The following is a 22,075-nucleotide window of genomic DNA, read 5'->3' as shown; positions in this document are numbered from 1 at the left end:
TGAGATGGGGGTGCCAGCCTCCTGAAGGTGCCCATCATTACCTCAGCCCGTCATTCAGAATTCCATACTCTGGGAATTACTTTTAGCACTCAGTAGGACTTTTCCTCCATGTCGAGTTAGGATGAGCCGTCTGTGGGCATTTGGTCTCTCTCTCTCTCAGCGTAGCAATGCTCTCTCTTTACCATTGTGAGGAACAGTGGCTTTCATGTAACAAGGCAGAGGAGTTGAGCTCCCTTACTTGTGCAGACATCGACCAGGAGCACTAGCCTGTCCTTTTCCTCTATAATATGTAATATAAACACGTCTTCCTTTCAATACAATATTAATAAGTAAGGTCTGGCATATTTTCTTTCCCTTTCTTTTTTAGATGAATAAATCTGTTTTGTCTAGTTTTGAGCCAGGACTATCCTCCTTAGAACATTTTTTCCACGTCTGCCCTCCCTGTTGTGTAGTTCTTCTCTCCTTTGAGTGCATGTTTCTGTTCTTTGTGTTGCTAACTTTAGAACCATCCCCTCATTTCTCGAATCAGATTTCCTCTATATGCCCATGGCCTTTTCTGTCCCAGCTGCAGGCTAACATCTGCTTCCTTTTTTGACTTACACATGCGGAAGCAATTTGTTGGATTGTCTTTCACATTTAATGACACATTGGGCCTGATAACATTAACACTGTTTTCTGCCCTTGTAACTGAAACATACATAACTACATATGCCCAAGGAAGTGACGGGAAACATTCCCCCCGTTTGTTCTGTGATTTCCTACTTGGGAATTCAGATTCCATCTTCTGAACCCTGTGAACTTGGTCATAAATGGATGGGGCAAGACTTGCTTCTCTTGTGTTTAGAGAGGATCATGGCCCTGATGCTCAGCCATGTGCTGGGCCTGCTGGAGCCTCTGGGGGAGTGGGTGCCGCACCTGTGGTCCTCAGCAGAGGATAGCCTGTTCTCTTTCTTCCTGTGGCTGTGTTCAGCTGAGGATGCCTCCTAGAAATCAGCTCCGCAGTTGAACTGAAGAGATCAAAGGAGCTGACAGTGCAACTCGAAATGAAATGATTGAGTTTTGTCAACCCTTTTGGAAATGTAAAGGGTAGCTTCTCATGACTTCCTGAGCTGAGCCATGCTCTTCCATTTTATGTGACAGCCAGTGACCATTCTCCTTTGAGGCAGGCCCTCAGAAGCTTCATGGAGGACATTTCTTCAGCTGATGAAGGCAATGCTTTTAAACTACGAGTTTTTGTGGTACTACATGTTTATATATATATTTGTGCTGTACTTTTTAAGCTGCCTTCATTTTGATCCCCTGTATGATTTTATATTTTTCTTATAAATAAATAAAGATTATTTTTAACTATAATAATGGGTGTTTAAAAATAAAAGATTGATGTCAACTGCTATCTATAATCGGTGCTTTTAAGTAGATTCCAACACAGTCATTGATTCATGTTTTCTGTTGGTCAGTCATCAATCAAAAACCTAGTGAGTTTCTAAACTATGTCCTGGATGCTGGGGATGCAAAAATAAGCAACATCTTCCTATCTTCACGGAGCCTATAGCCCAGGGAGAATCACTGTACACGATGAGAGACATTTCTAGAGAGAGTGCTACACAGGTCCAGGAATGGGCAGGACAAAAACAGTGAGAATCACTTGGGGCTGGCCTGGTGGTGTAGTGGTTAAGTGAGCGAGCTCCACTTTGGTGGCCCAGAGTTCTCAGGTTCAGATCCCAGATGCAGACCTATACACAGCTCATCAAGCCATCCTGTGGCGGCTTCCCACATACAAAATGGAGGAAGACTGGCATATATGTTAGCTCAGGGCCAATCTTCCTCAAGCAAAAAGAGCAGGATTGGCAACAGATGTTAGCTCAGGGCCAATCTTCCTCACTAAAAAATTGAGAATCACTGAAGTAGGAAGAAAGATGGATAAATAAACAACCTGATAAAATGCTTCAGATGCTGTAATATCTGTATGTGAAGGGAGATTTCACGGTTACTTTCCACCCATCCTAACTTTGTATCTCTGGCCCAGGCTTCTGCCAAACATCCCGAACTATCAACTTGATGTCTCCACATGGATGCTTCACAGGCATCTCAAACTCAACCTGTCCTAAACTGAACCCATGCTCCTTCCTTGCAAACTTGTTCTCACCCGAGTTCCTTATCTTACCATCCACCTTGTTGCTGGTACCATCCTTCAGACTTTCCTCTCCCCTTCCCTGTCTAGTCCACCTCCCAAATATCACTTAAATCTCTTCCCTCCTCTCCATCCTCATGACCACCATCCTAACCTGAGCAGCCACCCTTTCTCACCCTATAATGGCTTCCCAGCTGGTCTCCATATAGTTGGTGGATCCTGTCATCCCCACATTAACCCCTTCAGTGGGTTCCCATTTTGAAGATAAAGTCCCAAATCCTCGATATGCCTACAAGGCCCTGTGTGACTTGCCTCCAACCCCCCACTTAGCATCATCTTGCGCCACTCTCCCGCAGCTCCTGATGCTTCAGCCACACTGGACTTCTAGGTCCTCATGGCTCCCATTCTTTTTCCTGCCCAAGGCTTCAGCATGTGCTGCTTCCTCTACCCCTGTCCATACCCCAGCTACACTCATTCCTGGACGCACTGTCCTTCCATAGCTCATCCTACACAGCCCCTAGGTCTCACCCTGGACGCCCTTTTCTCAGAGAAATTGCACCTGACTCCCAGACTTGGTTGTCTTCCTATTATTTACCTTCATAGCACTAATCACAATAGTATAACTTGATTATTAGTGTCGTCCCCGCTAGGCTGCAAACCCCAGAGGACAGGCGCCTTGTTCTCTTATTCACCTCTTCATCATCAGGGCTAACTGGCCTGGAAGAGATTCTAAATATGCTGAATGGGTGAAATGGAGCTAATGAACAAATAAATGAAAGACTCTCAATATAGCAAAGCCTTTCTTCATAATCACATGGCCCTTGAGGAGGAAAAAGTTTATAAATAGAAAATAAAAATGAGAGGATTTGTTTACCAAACCACGAATGCCTCTGGTACACTGGGAAGTCTTGTTTATTTTGATGAAGTCCATCCCCTTCCATTCATCTTCTGGGCTGAAGAGATCAAAGCAAAAATGTTCTGGAATTACATAGGGAATTAATTACAATAGCACAATTTTGTGAATATACTAAAAGCCACTGAATTGGACACTGTAAAATGGTTAATATGGGGGCCGGCCCAGTGGCGCAGCAGTTAAGTGCACACGTTCTGCTTCAGCGGCCCGGGGTTCGCTGGTTTGGATCCCAGGTGCGGACATGGCATCGCTCATCAAGCCATGCTGTGGTAGGCGTCCGACATATAAAGTAGAGGAAGTTGGGCACGGATGTTAGCTCAGGGCCAGTCTTCCTCAGCAAAAGGAGGAGGATTGACAGCAGATGTTAGCTCAGGGCTAATCTTCCTCAAAAAAATAAAATAAAATAAAAATAAAATAAAATGGTTACTATGGTGAAATTTATGTTATGTGAATTGTATCCCAATGGGAAAAAAAAAAGCTTAAAAAATAATCAAAGCTGTCCCCACAGGAGAAAGTCAAACAGAAACAGCAGCTCCCAGCTTAGAGACAGGAGTCTGCAGCTGGTGGGAATGGAGGAGAAGGCGGGAAGGGGGAAGGTGAGAAAGAAGCTGGTCTTATCAGTCAGTGAAGACTGCTCATGAGCCCAGCTAGGCAACGTGTCATCCGTCTCCATGGTAAGAGCTAAGATGACAAAAGCCCTCTGGTAGGTCATCCATCTCCGTGGTAACAGCTAAGATGAACCACTGCTCTCTTGTTTTTGTTTTTTTTTTTTTAAAGATTTTATTTTTTTCCTTTTTTTTTTCCCCAAATCCCCCCCGGTACATAGTTGTATATTCTTCGTTGTGGGTCCTTCTAGTTGTGGCATGTGGGACGTTGCCTCAGCGTGGTTTGATGAGCAGTGCCATGTCCGTGCCCAGGATTCGAACCAACGAAACACTGGGCTGCCTGCAGCAGAGCGCACGAACTTAACCACTCAGCCACAGGGCCAGCCCCTCTCTGCTCTCTTGTTTTGACTCAGGGCTGAAGATCCTGTTCCTCAGAGGGTCTGTGGAGCTGAGGACTCTGCTCCCAATGCCACCATTCATCCAAACACCTTACCCTGCTGGCCCCTTGGTCCTTCCCTCTCTCAGGACAGGAGAAAACACTGATGAGGCCAAAGTGATCAGGGCTGTAGCTTTTCTATACAAAGTATAGAAAGTCATCAAATGTTTGGTGTGGACTCAAAAAATAACAGCATAAGAGAACCAACTGGATCTCATAAACAGAGGGTACATAAATTCAAGACAAAAAATAAATTTTGTTGATATTTGTCTTTCATTCAAATTTCTCCCTCCTTAAAAAAAACAAACAAAAAACCCCAAAAGTTCAACTTCATGGTTGTCCATAGCTACCTGCCATCTTATCTTTCTCCTTTCCTTTACAGCGTAGCCTCTTGAAAGAGTTGTCTGCTCTTTCTGTCTGGAAATCTAAATTTCCCCTTGGATCCTGTGACTTGCTGAAGTCTGACTCCAATGAAAGTGTGTGACAGAGGTGAAGAACGCCCTTCTAATTACTGTAGCCATCCCCTTTTCCATACCAATCCATATCCTTATGTAGAAAAGAGCTCACCTTTCTCCATGGGTGGCTCTAGTGTCCACTGGTGAGGGTCAAATCGGTTAACAAAATGGCATGACAGACCCAACAGAGAATGGTCGCACAGGATTCAAGGAGCTACTGAGACTGAGACCGAACTCAAGCCATGGCTACTGCTAGATGGGTAGGGGTGTGTTGGGGAAATTAGGTCTTCCCACAGAAGTCACATTTGCTTGGGCCTCCTAAAAGCAGATTCTGAGCTTAGGAACCAGGCATAACAAACTCTTACGGAACCAACACATACTCATAGGAAGGAAGTAGGGATTTTAATCACACCGTAGTAGGTGTTTCTTGAATCTTCCCCCAGGGGATGTCCAAAACTTTGAGATTCCTCCAACAAATAACACACCTCTAACAAACAGTGACTCAAAGGAGAGGGAACCATCCTAGCTCACTCTGTCACAAATCTCCATGAAGCTGTGGCACCCTGACTGCTCAGGGTAGCCTGTGGCAGAAAAGGGCCATGAACAGCAGAGTCGGGAGGAGCAGTGCCCTTGACCTCCAGGTACTGTGGAACCACGGCTATGTGGCTGGAAGAGTCCACCATGCTCAGGGGAGAAATGCCTCTTACAGAGAAGCCTGAAAATTCCATGGGAGAGAAACACAGGTGCGATGCCCCAAGGGCTCCCAGGGAACCATTTTTGGTTGGAGAGGCTCAGGGGCTGTTGAGGGCCTCATGTGCACAGGTGGAAGTGAGGAGCCAGGAAAAATTTTCCTTTTGCTACATTTAACATTAAAATTCATCGCTCCCTCGGCTTCTGAGACTCCATTCTCTCCTGGTTGTTTTCTACTCTGATTTTTTCCTTCTCCTCTTCTTTGTAGCCGCCTCTTCCTCGCCTATCTCATTAAATGTTGGTGGCCCTCAGCATTGCCTTTTCGCTTCCCCGCCGTCTCACATTATCCTCAATCTCTCTGGCTTCAGTTACCACCTCTGTGCTGGTGACCATGGTTTTATTTCTTAGCCCTGACCACCTCTTATGCCTCCTATACATATATGCAATTTTCTATTGAGCAAGTCCCAGGTGCTTCAAACATAATACATCAAAAATGGCAGACACAGGGCCAGCCCGGTGGCGCAGCAGAATGTGCGCACTTAACCGCTGCGCCACCGGGGTTCCCCGGTTCAGATCCCAGGTGCAGACATGACACCACTTGGCACGCCATGCTGTGGTAGGCATCCCACACATAAAGTAGAGGAAGAGGGCACAGATGTTAGCTCAGGGCCTGTCTTCCTCAGCGAAAAGAGGAGGATTGGCAGCAGTTAGCTCAGGGCTAATCTTCCTCAAAAAAAAAAAAAAAAAAAAAGGCAGACATCATTTCCTGGCCAATACCTGCCCCTCCCTCTAAATTACCTATCTCGGTGAAGAGCGTCCTTTTACTCCAGTAAGAAACTGGGAATTCAAGTTTGGTGTTGCCCTCCTTCATGACCACATCCTATTGATCAGGACCCCGCTTCAGTCCCTACGGCCAAGGCCAGCCTAGTGCCTCATCTTCTCTTGCCTCGCCTATTGCCATAATCATAACTGACCTCCCGCCCCCCAGTTTCCTTTTCTGCCTCACCAACCCCTTCACAGGCCATCCCTCATCCACCTAAAGTGATCCAAAGTCAAAATCAAGTCAAATTACTACCCTGCTTCATTCCTTGATTTGCTTCCCCTGCGCTCCGCCACCCTCCCACTTGCAGCCAAATAAAATTACGGTCCCTGTAAGTGAAGGCATAGTGAGGAAGCTTCATGGTCACTGTAGCCTAAATACTGTTTAAAAACTCAATTTAAAACTTCATTTAAAAACTCGGTCCAAGTCAAACACACTCTCGGTAGTTAGAAGCAATATTCCGTTCAGGTCCTTGATGGATGTAATTTTACTTCCATTCATGAAAACAAAAGTCTTTTACACAGCACTCAGAAAAAATACATAATGGACATTGTCTTATCTCTTCTTGGCAAGGACTATTTAGCTCTCAACAAGAAGGCTAACTGTGCAGATGATGTTTTGCTCCAAGTTAACACTTAAATATTTAATTAGAAAGCTTTCAAATGGGGGAGGTATTCATTGGAAGGTTTCCGAAAGCTTCATTCATTCAACAAATAATGCCCTTGTGCAAGCACTGTGGCAGGCCCTGATGAACTAGCGGGACATGACCCTGCCTTTTGACCAGTGTGCCCAGAGTCCAGGGCAGCCCATGCCAGCACTGCTTGCCCTCTCAGGCCCATCTCTTCCCCCTAGTGCTGGATCAAGCAGCTTCGGGCCTACTGGGCCAGGTTTTTCCTATCATAGCTAACAAAGAGTCAGTTTTCAAAATGCATGTGTAGTAGTTAGGGTTCTTCAGAGAAACAGAACCAATAGGAGGTATGTATATGTATAGAAAGAGATTTACTATAAGGAATCGGCTCATGCAGTTATGGAGGCTGACTAGTCTCAAGATCTGCAGGGTGACTTTGCAAGCTGGAGACCCAGGAGAGCCGATGGTATTAAATTCCAGTCTGAAAGCTAGCAGGCTCAAGACCCAAGAAGAGCTGATGTTTCAGTTCAAGTCTGCAGCCAGCAAAATACCAACGTCCCAGCTCAAGGCCATGAGGCAGCAAGAGTTACCTTTGACCTGTGGGAGGGTCAGACTTTTGTTCTATTCAGATTTCAACTGATTGGATGAGGCCCACCCACATTAAGGGGAACAATCTGCTTAGTCAGTCTACCTATTCAAACGTTAATCTCACCTAAAAACACCAACTCCTGGTACTAGACACACTCAGGATAATATTTGACCAAATGGTTGAGCATCCCATGGCCCAGTCAAGGTGACACATAAAATTAACCATCAGAGCATGTCAACATGTTTGACTGAATCCAGAATACTTTTAGGAAATATCAACTCTCTAACACAGTAAAAAAATTATTGAGGGCCTAGGGTGGAGAATACCCAGGGAATCATCAAAGCTATAGCTCCAAGTGTCTACAATGAAGATACTTTAATCAGTAAAGGGACTTCACAGGTTGAATGAAAGCAGAAATACTCTTAGCTCTGCCAAGTCAGGAAACCTGAATGGCACATCGATAGAGCTGTATTTCAGTAAAGTTCTGAGAGTGCTCTACCGATCAAATCGTTAGTTAGATAACAAACTAGTTCTAAGACCCACTCCTGTGAAGTTCTGGGTCTTCATTCTGCATATCACAAAATAGAATGACTGGCACAAGAATGAAAAGAATACTTATTCAGAACATCACGAGAGGTTAAATGCCAAGAGTATTTAAAGTATACGCCCTCCTTTTACTTGGGGAATGTAGTGTCTGTTCCTGGACCTGGCCAACCACCTCTCCCAAATCCCCATAACCGGCTGGGATAGCAGCTACCTATGTTGTATGAATTGAGTCGGACAACATGTCTCCACTTTCTCCACCCCCACTGGTGTTGTGCTCTTAGGCTGTCTTATTTTGCAAGGAAAGACCTAGATAAAATATGATAAATGTTAAGACAAGGTGTAACCTATTCTTATTTTCTGTTACTATGGAGATATTCTGGAGCACCTCTGAGATATAAGTACTGTGGCACTTAAATAATTCCTGTCTTTTGTTCTACCTGCTTCTTCAGGAGCAAAAGTCATATCCAAACCAAAAGGGTTGTGGGGTTTCCAGAATTTTGGAAGTATTAAGCCTGGTATACTTACATAGCATTGACTACATGTTTATGTATGTTACCTGTGTTAACTCATTTAGTCCTCACAGCCCTATGAGGTAAGTACTCTTCTTATCCCCATTTTATAGATGAAAAAAGTGAGGCACAGAATGGTTAAGTTGCTTGCCTAAGGTCACGCAACCAGTAGATGGTGGAATCAGGATCCTAACCCAGGAGTCTGGTCCCAGAGGCTCTGTGCTAAACCACTGCTATGCTTTCAAAACAACCTAAGGACAGAAGGAGAAGAAATACACATTCAGAAATTACTATCACGAGGAAGTCAGAAGATTTCTGGAACGTCTATAATTTCACTCTTGTTTTTCAAAAGCCCTGTCTTTTTCCCTACAGTGAATTCAGTAAAATCTAGGAGGGAAGGAAGGTAGGAAGGAAGAAAGGAAGGAAGGGAAGGGAGATGGAAGGAGAGACAAGTAGGCGAGAGGGTGGGGTGGCAGGAAAGCTGGGGGGAACACTGGAATGGTTACATTCCACTCCACTGTGCCCGAGGGAATTGTAGGTGGCAGCAGATTTAGGAAAAACAAAGAAAACAGGTTCTGCCTTTGGGGATTTGAGGGAAAAAAGAGAGGTGAACAGTGGACCCTAGCTTACCCCGGAGAAGGCACGCTGGATTCCCAGATACACATCCATTAGTACACATTAATCCCTCGTTTCCTGAGACCACGTTAGCCAGACTGCTTTATGGCAGAATCTTTTGGTCCAAGGAATGGTTTGCTTCGATTGGGACTTCCTTTCGTGCAGCCAGCTCCTCAAAGGCCAGCCCCTGACCCCCTGCACTCCCACAACACTCAGCAAAAACCCAGAGCAGGAACAGCAAAAATGCCGAGCACAATGGCCGTGTCGAGAACAAGACTTGGGGAGCAAAGGGGGCCTCCAGGTGTTAGAGTTGCCCATGGACATGGTCTGAAATTTTTGTTGCCTGGCCAGTACCATTAAAAGTTCTTAAATAGCTACTTGATTTCATATAGTTGTTTTGAAGAGAAGACTTGCTTCTAAAAAGAAAAAATTATATAAACTGCAGTATCAATGTATTTACAAACTATCTGTTGAAACAAAGAAATTTCAAAGAACAAACCATGTATTTTCCACACACACCTCCACCAACTTGGGGTGCAGTACTTTTGTGGAGGACATCTGGAATTGCTTTTAGGGACCCTTAAATGCTGCCCTGATGACCTAACTTTCCTAAAACCAGATTAGTGCTACGTTACACGAATTACAACATTCAGATTAAATATTTACAAGACCTAGATTATTAGAAAAGATTATTTTTTTTTAAAACGCTGCAAAGTTGTATTCATTCATAGACTTCTACACATAAAAAGTGATGTTGGGGCTGGCCCGGTGGCGTAGTGGTTAAGTTTGCATGCTCCGCTTCCATGGCCCAGGGTTCGTGGGTTCGGATCCTGGGCGTGGACCTACACACCACTCATCAGCCATGCTATGGCAGCGTCCCACATACAAAATAGAGGAAGACTGGCACAGATATTAGCTCAGGGACAATCTTCCTCAGGCAAAAAGAGGAAGATTGGCAACAGATGTTAGCTCAGAGCCAGTCTTCCTCACACACACAAAAAAATGTTGCAGGAAAAGCACAGTCTCTTTATTGGCATATGAAGATGTTCATTCTCTGTGATGGCCCTTGGTATGTGGGATGGTAGTTATCTTTAGTGTTCTTTTTGTTCGTTATCATTTCTATAATGAGAGTGCACTGACTTTATACTAAACATGCATGGTCAAAATGATTTCATTAAAAACAAAACAATAACTACAAAAACTCCCTTACAACGAAAGTAGCCTTTGGACTTTCTACTTGAATGAAACAAGAAATTTATTCAAGGTTAAAAATGTCTAAAGGCTCACTCAGGCCTCATGGGCAGAACAAGAATTGTACATCCAATTAAGTGTACAATTGCGATTAAATGTCTTTGCATCAGTGACATTCAACCAAATTCCCCAGGCAACTGGCGCAGAGAGGCCACAGGCTCACGTCACTCAATTAAAGAGAGGAGCAGACATGAGCCACGCAAAAATCAAGAAGAAAATTGATGTAAAAAAATCAAGATCCTCAGGCCAGGCACTGAATTTTCCTTTGATGAAATAAAAACATTCCATTTCAAGGTTGGCAGAGATGAACGAAGGCAGAAGAGGCCTCTAGTGCCTTTTAGAGGATGCCATGGAGCTCCATGTCTACACTAGCATATAGGATGGAGCCAAGTCATCTTGCTAGGCTTACTAGTACATTTCTTGGCAGGGTGGTCAGCTGGTAAAGCCAAGAATTCTAAATTAAACAGCCAGAAATGATCTTAAATATTTGGACGTGATATCCCCTCAACAGACTGGCTAGATTAGGGGTCTGCTGTGATAGAAAATTAAATGCCTGTCTCCCTGGTTGTTAAGGCCTTCATGCCATAGTACTCTGTGTTAGGAATGGGTAAATAACTATCTTACTAGGCATACAAGGTCATTGTATAATCTTGCCAACGTGTTTAGATAGACCAAAAAGAAGTGATAAGTATGTAATTATGAGGAACACATACTACACTAACTTGGGGAAAAGCTGGTTACTTATAGAGGAAAATTCCTTGATTATTTTTATGAACTGTGCAGCTTTGTCTTCTAGCAGAGTTGGACTCCTAGGAATCTTAAAAACCCCACATTACCATCTTCTCCTGAACACCTCCAAATACAAATTATCTCCAAAGGGCTAAGATCTCGAACAAATGTGTCTTAACTTTATGCATTTCTAAAGGAAGTTGGGACGGCACATAGGTTTGAAGTATTAGCTGGGTTTAATCCTCCTCCTTTTAAAAACTTTTTTCCAGCTTTATTAAGATATAACTGACATACAACACTGTAGAAGTTTAAGAGATAAAGCATAATGGTTTGACTTATATTGTGAAGTGATTACCACGATAAGTTTAGTTAAGATTCATCTCATATGGATACAATAAAAAGAAAAAAATTTTTTTTCTTTCTGATGAGAACTCAGGATCTACTCTCTCAACAACCTTCATGTGTATCATGGAGCATGTTAACTATAGTCGTCGTGTTGTTCACTACGTCCCTAGTACTTATTTATCTCATAACTGGAAGTTTGTACCTTTTGACCACCTTCCTCCGATACCCACTCTCCCTTACTCCCCCCACCTCCACCCCAGCTTCTGGTAACCACAGATAATCTGATCTCTTTTTCTCTGAGTTTGTGGGTTTTTCTTAGATTCCACATATCAGTGAGATCATGCAGTATTTGTCTCTCTCTGTCTGACTCATTTCACTTAGCATCACGCCCTATAGGTCAAACCATGTTGTCGAAAATGGCAGGATTTCCTCATTTTTATGGCAGAATAATATTCCATTGCATACCTATACCACAACTTCTTTATCCATTCATCCACCCATCTTCTGTCTTTTAAAGCAACATGTCACTTCACCACGAGGTGGCATTCTAGAAAGAAGAGTGTGAGTTTATAGGGTGGGACCTGGGGGGGCGGGGTGACTGGGAAAGCTGGGGTTCTTTTGACCTCTGTGGCACACAGATAGTTCACCAAGGAAAACTCCCAGTTAAATCCAGTGCTCACTGCACTAAAACAACACAGAAGGACCTGCTGCTTGGCCCCAGGCCCAGAGGACTGGTTAAGAGCCCTCTTTAAATGTACTGCTGGGTGCCTAGATATGCTCAGTCTCTCAGCTTCACCTTGCCCCTCATCCTGCTGGCAGGGGTCAGTCCTGGCAGGCAGTCTGCCCACTGTCAGAGGTTGTCCATTAAAATCACTCTAGCTCCCTTCCTCCTACAGCTTGTCAGGAGGGATGGTGGAAATTTACAGGAAGAAGGCACCTGTGCATTTGGGATTATATTTGATTTTAAGGTCCATTGCCTTTACCTCTTTCAAAATACTTAGCTTCTAAATGAATCCAGCTTTAAATGCCTGAACTAGTGGTCATGCACAGTTCTGTTTCCCAAATCTTTTGGGTTCATCCTTGAAGAACTCTCAAGGGGGACTGGGCTGTCTCTCTTAATAGTTGCTCTTTCATATGCCTAATCCTGAATTGTCTGACTATTATGAGTAAGTGCAGTGGTTAAACTAATACACTCACCACCTGAAGTGCTAAAGGTCAAAGTGTCCTTAAAATGTGACCTGGGTCCTACACAAACAGATGGCTCTGTTCCCAGAAACAGGTCGCCTGATCCCCTGTGGCCAGGGCCTCTTCCCCCTGACGGGGCTGTCTTAGGGTCTAGTCAGGACTCTTTACCATGAGGTACAGCTCTCAGGACCAAACCCACAGCGGGCAGAATTTTGACAATACTTACAACTTGAATGGCTCCAATTCTGGGTGCTGATTATAGCTCTTGGTATATCTCTGTCCCCAGCACCTACAAAATGGGTGTGTTAACAATGTTGGATATTAAAAGGTAGATAAGGAAGAATAAAACGCAAGGAGAGCTGGTGGTCTCAAATTCCACCTCCTGTGCTAAATTACCTGGGTGACTTTTTTGATGACTCATTCTTCTAAAAGCCCCACCCTCAAGGGTCCCACAAAAATTTTCCCACAGCTGGGTCATAATGTGAACTGAGCCGTTAACAGTTTTCACGACTATAGTAATGGTTTTTTCAATGAATTTGTTCTATAGATTAAAAGGGTGATGATATGCAGATAACATGAGGGGCGCAGGGTTCCTCAATGTTTGTGGTTGTCAAACCAAGACGATTTCTTGCCTAATCGTTCAGATTTAAAAGTTTTGTTTCTGCTGCTGGGAAGCACTTGCACAACTCAGCAGTCAGTGTCCTTCAAAGCTTTTCACGGTGACGTACAAATTCTTCACGAGCCATCAAATTTGTTAAAGCTCCAGTGAATTGGAGGCTAAGGTGAAACTTCTCTTCTTGTATAGATTTTGTATTTACAACTAGGAAAAAAGTTAGACACACACAGAAAAAAAGATCTAAAAGACATTCAGCTGAGCCTCAGAGAAACAAGCTCGTGATGAAGTAAACGTTTCAACCAACTGAAAATATTTCTCTGCTTTTAATGTGCTACTATTAGTAATATCATCATGAAAATAATATTTGACAAAAAAAATAGCTGGCAAAAATCTAGCAGTCTAGTAGAATTTGCCCACTATGGTATGCATAAAAGCCTGCATAAACATAATTTTAGAACTAGAAGGATTCTGGAATTCATCAAGAGTCAGATGTTAGAGGGGCCAGCCCTGTGGCCCAGTGGTTAAGTTCACATGCTCTGCTTGGGCAGCCCAGGGTTTCAGCAGTTCAGATCCTGGGCACAGACATGGCACACTCATCAAGCCATGCTGAGGCGGCATCCCACATAGCACAGCCAGAAGGACCTATAACTAGAATATACAACTATGTCCTGGGGGGCTTTGGGGAGAAGAAGAAGGAGGAAAAAAAATGGAGATTTGTAACAGATGTTAACTCAGGTGCCATTCTTTAGGGAAAAAAAAGTCAGATTTTACAGATGCAGAAAGTATAACAGCTTCACTTTCAATTCAATAAAATACTCTAAATTCAACCTAAGTGTAGTTATTCATGAGGACATTAACTCTTGAACATATTTTATAAAGAAGTGTTCCTTTGTTTGCTAATTTTTCCTCTCTTTCTTTTTGTCAAGACAACAGCACATTTTTATTGGGCTCCCTGGAGAAATGGTGGAGTTTAGGCCTAAGTAAACACTCAGCCTGAGCTTTGTGACGGCCCGAGTGGGCAATAGGCAAATAACAACAATTACTTAGCCCATTTTCCCTTGATAAAGAGAAATAGGTGGCAAGGATTTCTTCTTCCTCTAAGTGTCTGTCTCTGACATGAACTGCCTCAGAAAAGGGCTATTTTTCGGGAATGACTGCCTTGGACTAACTGCTTTTACCTCTTTTAGATGGTTTCTAGTTTTAATGTTAAATAGACACTAATAGGAGAAAACACATTAATTCATTCAACCAACATTTACTGAGCACTTGCTGTGGTCAGGCCCTCCTGCTAACTTCTGGGAATACAATGACAACTCTGACAGTCCCCAACCCCAAGGAGCCAACAAGTCCAGGAATGAAGACAGACAGGAAAACAGGCAACTGTTGTATTAGGAAGCCAAAGGTTATCTTTGATAGCAAGAATTTAGAATCTCTACTAGTTCCAATCAGTGTCTTTATGGGGAAACATATGGTAAGTTCTATCAGGGCAATTTAACCAAGAAACTATCAGAGTTAAAGGAACCAACTAGGGGCTAACAAATGTAGGCAGATGTTACCACCTTTAGGCCTAAAGGATCAATGGAAGGGAGAGGTCAGTGGAAACACAGCTCAATAGCTCATTTCTTTTTAGCACTGAATATCTGGATGTAATACAGTTTGTTTAACCACTCGTCTAGTGAAGGACATCTTGGTTGCTTCCAACTTTTGGCAATTATGAACATAACTGTTATAAATATGCATGCGCAGGTTTTTGTGGACATAACTTTTCAACTCCTTTGGGTCCAAGGAGTGCAATTGCTGATAAGAATATTTTTAGTTTTGTCAGAATTGCCAAACTGTCTTCCAAAGAGGCTATACCAGCAATGTATGAGAGTTCCCCTTGCTCCACATCCTCACTAGCATTTGGTGATGTCAGTGTTCTGGATTTTGGTTATTCTAATAGGCATGTGGTATTATTTCATTGTTGTTTTAATTTGCATTTCCCTGATGACAGATGATGTGAAGCATCTTGTCATGTGCTTATTTGCTATCTGTATTTCTTCTTTGATGAGATGTCTGTTAAGGTCTTTGACCCATTTTTTCATCGGTTTTTTTTTTTACTGTTGAGCTTTAAGAGTTCTTTATATATTTTGGATGACAGCCCTTTAACAGAGGTGTCCTTTGCAAATATTTTCTTCCAGTCTGTGGCTTGTTGTTTCATTCTCTTGACATTGTCTTTCACCAGCAGTTTTTTTTTTTTTTTTGTGGAAGATTAGCCCTGAGCTAACTATTGCCAATCCTCCTCTTTTTCTGAGGAAGACTGGCCCTGAGCTAACATCCATACCCATCTTCCTCTACTTTATACGTGGGACGCCTACCACAGCATGGCTTTTGCCAAGTGGTGCCATGTCTGCACCTGGGATCTGAATCAGTGAACCCCAGGCCACTGAGAGGCAGAATGAGTGAACTTAACCGTTGTGCCACCAGGCTGGCCCCAGAAGTTTTTTTTAATTTTAACGAAGTCCAGTTTATCAATTCTTTATTTCATGGATTGTGCCTTTGGTATTGTATCTAAAAAGTCATTGCCACACCCAAGCTCATCTAGGTTTTCTCCTGTGTTATCTTCTAGGAGTTTTATGGTTTTACGTTTTACATTTAAGTTTGTGATCCATTTTGAGCTAATTTTTGTGAAGGGTGTAAGGTTTGTATCGAGGTTCATTTTTTTGCACATGGTTATTCCACTGTTCCAGCACCATTTGTTGAAAAGTCTATCTTTGCTCCATTTTATTGCCTTTGCTCCTTTGTCAAAGACTAGTTAACTATATTTATGTGAGTTTATTTCTGGGCTCTCTGTTCTGTTCCACTGTTCTGTTTGTTCTTTCACCAATACCACACTTTCTTGATTACCCTAGCTTTATAGTAAGTCTTGAGGTCAGGTAGTGTCAGTCCTCCTACTTTGTTCTTGTCCTTCAATGTTGTGTTGGCTATTCTGGGTCTTCTGCCTTCCCATATAAACTTTAGAATCAGTTTGTCAATAACCATAAAATAGTTTGCTGGGGTTTTGATTAGGACTGCCTTGAATCTATACATCAAGTTGGAAAGAACTGACATCTTGATAATATTAAGTCTTCCTATCCATGAACATGGTACATCTCTCCATTTATTTAGTTCTTTGATTTAGTTCATCACAGTTTTGTAGTTTTCCTCAAATATATTTTGTTAGATTTATACCTAAGTATTTCACTTTTGGGGGGTGCCAATATAAATGGTATTGTGTTTTTAATTTAAAATTCCACTTGTTCCTTGTTGGTATATAGGAAAGCAATGACTTTTGTACATTAACTTTGTATCCTGCAACTTTGCAGTAATCGCTTATGAGTTCCAGGATGTTTTTCTTGTCAGTTCTTTCGGATTTTCTACATAGATGATCATGTTATCTGTGAACAAAGACAGTTTTATGTTTTCTTTCCCAATCTGTATACCTTTTATTTCCTTTTCTTGCCTTATTGCATTAGCTAGGACTTCCAGTACAATGTTATAGGAAAAATTACACAGTTTTTCAAAATTCTGTTAGAGGTTATGTGAGCAGAAATGTTTAAAGACAATTTACCTAAACTAGATATGGTCAAACCAGGACTGAGTTCCCTGTCTTTCTCAACTCCGAAGCTCAGGATCTTAAGCATAAAGCTCCATATCACCTCCAGGTATGGCATGGTTTGCTGTTTTTCCTGCCTCTCCCATCTTTAAATAAACAAAAGTATCAACATGCCTCACCTCACACAATCCTAAGGTTTTGCCAGTTGGCAGTCAGAGTTTAAGCTGGAAACCACTTTTATTAAAGTAAACCATTTTATTTATTAAAATAAACAACAACTCTTTACTTATGGCTCAAATGCAAAATACCATAAAATTTAGCCTCACCTTCCTAAGATAGAGTTTAAAAGGTGCAATATTATAGCTAAAATTACAGCTAAATTATAGAGAAAAAAATGGATATAACCACTAAGCAGAAGGAGATTTGGGATGATTGTTGCCCATTCTGCAAAGCCCTTAAACCCAGCTAACCTGAACTGGCACAAAAACAGACACATAGATCAATAGAACAGAATCGAGAGCCCAGAAATAAACCCACACATGCATGGACAACTAATTTTCCACAAGGGAGCCAAGAATATACAATGGAGAAAAGAAAGTCTCTTCAATAAATAGTGTTGGGAAAACTGGACAGCCACATGCAAAAGAATGAAAGTAGACCATTATCTTACACCATGCACAAAAATCAACTCAAAATGGATGAAAGACTTGACTGTGAGATATGAAACGTCTAGAAGAAAACATAGGCAGTACGCTCTTTGACATCGGTCTTAGCAGCATATTTTCAAGTACCATTCTGACTGGGCAAGAAAAACAAAAGAAAAAATAATAAATGGGACTACATCAAATCAAAAAGCTTCTGCACAGCAAAGGAAACCGTCAACAAGATGAAAAGACAACCTAATAATTGAGAGAAGATATTTGCACACCACACATCTGATAAGGGGTTAACATGCAAAATATACAAAGAACTCATACATCTCAACAACAAAAAAACTAACAACCCAGTTAAAAAAATGGGCAAAAGATCTGAACAGGCATTTCTCCAAAGAAGATATACAGATGGCCAATAGGCACATGAAAAGATGTTCAACATCGTTAACTGTCAGGGAAATGCAAATCAAAACTACAATGAAACATCACCTCACTCCCATCAGAATGGCTATAATTGGCAAGACAGAAAACAACAAGTGTTGGAGAGGATGTGGAGAGAAGGGAACCCTCATACACTGCTTGTGGGAGTGCAAACTGATGCAGCCACTATGGAAAACAGTATGGAGACTCCTCAAAAAATTAAGAACAGATCTACCTTATGGTCCAGCTATTCCACTGCTGGGTATTTATCCAAAGAACTTGAAAACAAATGCATTCATGCACCCCTATGTTCACTGCAGTATTATGCACAATAGCTAAGACTTGGAAGCAACCTAGATGCCCATCAAGGGACGAATGGATAAAGAAGATGTGGTATATGTATACACAAAGGAATACTACTCAGCCCTAAGAAATGATGAGATTCGGCCATTTGTGACAACATAGATGGACCTTGAGGGTATTATGCTAAGTGAAATAAGTCAGAGGGGGAATGTCAAATACCATATGCTCTCACTCATAAGTAGAAGATTAAAACAACAACCAACAAACACATAGCAACGGAGATTGGATTGGTGGTTACCAGAGGGGAAGTGGGGAGGGAGCATGGCGAAAGGACTGATTAGGCACATGTGTGTGGGGATGGATTTTAATTAGTCTTTGGGTGATGAACATGATGTAATTTACACAGGAATTGAAATATATTATGATGTACACCTGAAATTTATATAATGTTATAAACCAATGTTACTGCAATAAAAAAAGGGAAGAAATGTAATTGGCAAGTAATATACGAAAAAGGTTACCTTTGTTAATAAAAAAAGAAAACCACACTACAAGAAAAAAGAAAGATGCACAGGATTCCAATTTCTCCACATCCTTGCCAAAATACTTATTATTATTATTTTTTATAATAGCCATCTTAATGAGTTTGAGGTGGTATCTCATTGTGATTTTGATTTGCATTTATCTAATGATTAGTGATGCTGATCATCTTTTCATATGCTTGTTGGTCATTTGTATCATCTTTGGAGAAATGTCTGTTAAAATCCTTTGCAGTTTTGAATTGGTTTATTTGTTATTTTGCTACTGAGTTGTAGGATTTCTTTATACATTCTGGATATTAACCTCTCATCAGATACATGATTTGCAAATGTTTTTTCCCATTCCATAAGTTGCCTTTTCATTCTGTTGATTATGTCCTTTATGCACAGAATTTTTAAGTTTGATATAGTCCTATTTGTCTATTTTTTGTTATCTGTGCTCTTGGTATCATATCCAAGAAATTATTGCCCAAATCCAACGTCATGAAGTTTTCTCTCTCTGTTTTTTTCTAGGAATTTTATACTTTTAGGTTTTACGTTTAGGTCTTTAAACCACTTTGAGTTAATTTTTGTATCCAGTGTAAGGTAAGAGTCCAACTTCATTCTTTTGAATGTGGATATCCAATGTTCCCAGTGTCATTTGTTGAAGAGACTGTCTTTTCCCATTGCGTGGTCTTGGCATCCTTGTTGATCATTTGATCATATGCGCAAAGGTTCATTTCAGGGTTCATTCTATCCCAGTGATTTATATGTCTGTCTTTATGCCAGTACTACACTATTTTGCTTACTAGTTTTGTAATAGTTTGAAATCAGAAAGTGTGAGACCTGCAGCTTTTTGTTCTTTTTCAAGATTGTTTGGGTTATTCAGGGTCCCTTGAGATTCCATATGAATTTTAGGATTGTTTTTTTCTTTTTCTGCAAAAAGTGCTTTTGGGATTTTGATAGTGATTGCAATAAATCTATAGATTGCTTTGGGTAGCACTGTCAAATTACTTTAAAACACAGAAATTTGATTATATATCTCTTGTGAGATATAGCCTAAGGACAGACAAAAAACTGCAAATAAACCTTGATTTTTGTTTTGTAATCATATTGTTATGATATTTATCTTTTTGTCCTGAAATTTTATTATATATAATAGGATTGCAGACTAGGTTGTTAGAAACCAAGATTTTCATAAGAAAAATGAGACGTAAATATAAAATTAAAAAACTAAGAGAAAACATTGTAACCCTAAATTGAATGAAGAGAAATGGTATAAACTCAGATTTTTTAAAAAAAATTTTTCCTAGCTCCACCCACTGAGGAAGTCTAGAAACCAACCCAGTTGCTGTGGTCATCCCTAGTCCAAATGGTGGTCTCTATATACCATTTCCCACTAACAGTTTCCTTGGAGAAACTGCTAAATCCAGGTCTGGCAGGAAATGAAAATGATAGCTTGGGACATCTTGTCATACCAGAAAGTAAGGAAACTATCTAAGATGACCGGGATGTGTCAAAAGCCAATCAAAGGGTTAATCCTCTGGTTAAACATGGAATAATTGAAGTATCAAAAAAAGTAATAAACACACCAAATATATTAATATTCATGAATTCATAATGACTTTTAAAAACCAACTCCTTGGTTACCTTTCAGGGAGGCTAGGGAACAAATTTATTATTAAGAAAACCCCTAAGTAAAGGGAAGAAACCAGCACTTACCCTGCCTTTCTGGCATAAACTTCACCAAATAGTTGATGAAGGAAACAGTATTTCCTTATTGAAGAATTCCAACTCATAAATGCAGAAGAAATGACGGAACTGATATATCACCACTTTTCAATTCCTAATGAAATAATGGATCTAGGCAATGACCAGCAATAGCTAGTTTCTAAAAACCATTTGATCAAAAACTGGTAAGAACTGGGGCTGGCCCCGTGGCCGAGTGGTTAGGTTCGCGCGCTCCGCTGCAGGTGGCCCAGTGTTTCGTTAGTTCGAATCCTGGGCGCGGACATGGCACTGCTCATCGGACCACGCTGAGGCAGCGTCCCACATGCCACAACTAGAAGGATCCACAACGAAGAATATACAACTATGTACTGGGGGGCTTTGGGGAGAAAAAGGAAAAAATAAAAAAAAAAATCTTTAAAAAAAAAAAAAAAAAAAAACTGGTAAGAACTTTGTAATAGATGGATAAGGCTAACAACATCTGAAACCACTGACCAGTCTTGCTATCATACAAAGAAAAACAACCAGTTTTGCGCTGTGGCAGTATTGTAGCCAATGAGGTTTATCTGAGGTACGATTATTGCTAAGAGAAAAAGTACCAGACTTAAGTGCCACCTGATGATTCGCAATTGGAAGTACATGACACCTATGAAGTCTTCTGGCCAAAGAATTGAGGCTGGGTCTTATTAAACCTTTAAGTCTAACAATCAGTTTTGAAATTTTTATAGATTAAAGGAAGTCTGAGATTTGCTTCAAAATGAGCCACTGGTAGGGAAAGAGTGGGCAAGGTGTAGATGAAAAAAGATGGGCCATGTTGATAATTGCTGGAGTTAGACAAGGAGTGGATGGGAATTCATCATGCTATCTCTTTACTTATGTGTATGTTTTAAATTTCCAAAATAAAAAGTTTTTTAAAAAGCACTTGGACTCAATAACATTTTTCTATTTGGAAAAACCACCTGAATTTCTTGCTTGCTCCAACCTGTCACAGAAATTCTTCCCTTGAGGTTCCACTTGTCACTTTATGTTATAATGAACTGTGTAAATACAAGCCGGAAGAGGATTAGCTATGCAAGAAGGGTTGGTTAAATATCGAGATGGGGTTGCTAAAGGGAGACCTTTTAACAGTATTATCAATCTCAGCAACTTTGCAAGAACAAAGACCACAATAAGCATTAACAGTTACTAATATCATTCCTTTGCACTTTTTAAAATACATATATGTAATTACTTAATGTCTAACTCCCACTAGATTTAAGCTCCAGGAAAGCTATATTTTTTACTCACTGTATCTCTACTGCCTAACATGTTGCCTGGTACATTGGAATATATATATGTATATATATATAAACTTTTGGAATATATATACAAAATTTATATATATGAACTTTTTTTTCTTTGAGGAAGATTAGCCCTGAGCTAACATCTGTGCCCATCTTCCTCTACTTTCTATGTGGGATGCCTGCCACAGCATGGCTTGACAAGGGGTGCTAGGTCCGCACTCAGGATGCGAACTGGTGAACCCCAGGCCACAGAAGCGGAAGGAGTGAACTTAACCACTGCGCCCCCAGGCCGGCCCCTATATATGTAAACTTTTTAAGTATTCTGTTTTGACTTTTAAAATTTGCATAACTTCAGATATATTCTTCTCATGTCAAATAACAAAACAGCATTCTTTAGTTAACATACCATAGCCTGCCAAGCCATTCAAGAAAAGTATTTTAAAAATAGGACAGCATCTCATTCGTTGAGCCATTGGGATGAATTAATTTAATTTACACCCCTCTGAAGATCTTTCCCATCTCCAAGATTCTTT

General features: G+C 41.1%; 1 long non-coding RNA gene and 1 pseudogene across 2 annotated transcripts; one reads left to right on the top strand and one right to left on the bottom strand.

Annotated features, from left to right (window-relative positions):
• Positions 1 to 2,916: 2,916 nt before the first annotated feature.
• On the bottom strand, positions 2,917 to 22,065 carry LOC103556677 (uncharacterized). Of its 2 annotated transcripts, XR_011524841.1 has the most exons (5): positions 21,949 to 22,065; positions 12,674 to 12,736; positions 11,728 to 11,809; positions 8,474 to 8,573; positions 2,917 to 3,084 (listed from the first exon to the last, which is right to left on the bottom strand). It is a non-coding gene; the product is annotated as an uncharacterized lncRNA (long non-coding RNA). The 2 variants fall into 2 exon arrangements; XR_546259.2 differs by lacking the exon at positions 11,728 to 11,809 and having other exon boundaries at positions 3,026 to 3,084.
• On the top strand, positions 20,786 to 20,854 carry LOC139078624 (U4 spliceosomal RNA; annotated as a pseudogene).
• Positions 22,066 to 22,075: the final 10 nt, after the last annotated feature.

The sequence above is a fragment of the Equus przewalskii genome, chromosome 1 (assembly GCF_037783145.1).
Source record: "Equus przewalskii isolate Varuska chromosome 1, EquPr2, whole genome shotgun sequence".
In the NCBI taxonomy this organism is placed as follows: domain Eukaryota; kingdom Metazoa; phylum Chordata; class Mammalia; order Perissodactyla; family Equidae; genus Equus; species Equus przewalskii.
The sequence above is the reverse complement of the archived record's forward strand: the minus strand, read 5'-3'. Positions and strand labels throughout refer to the sequence as shown.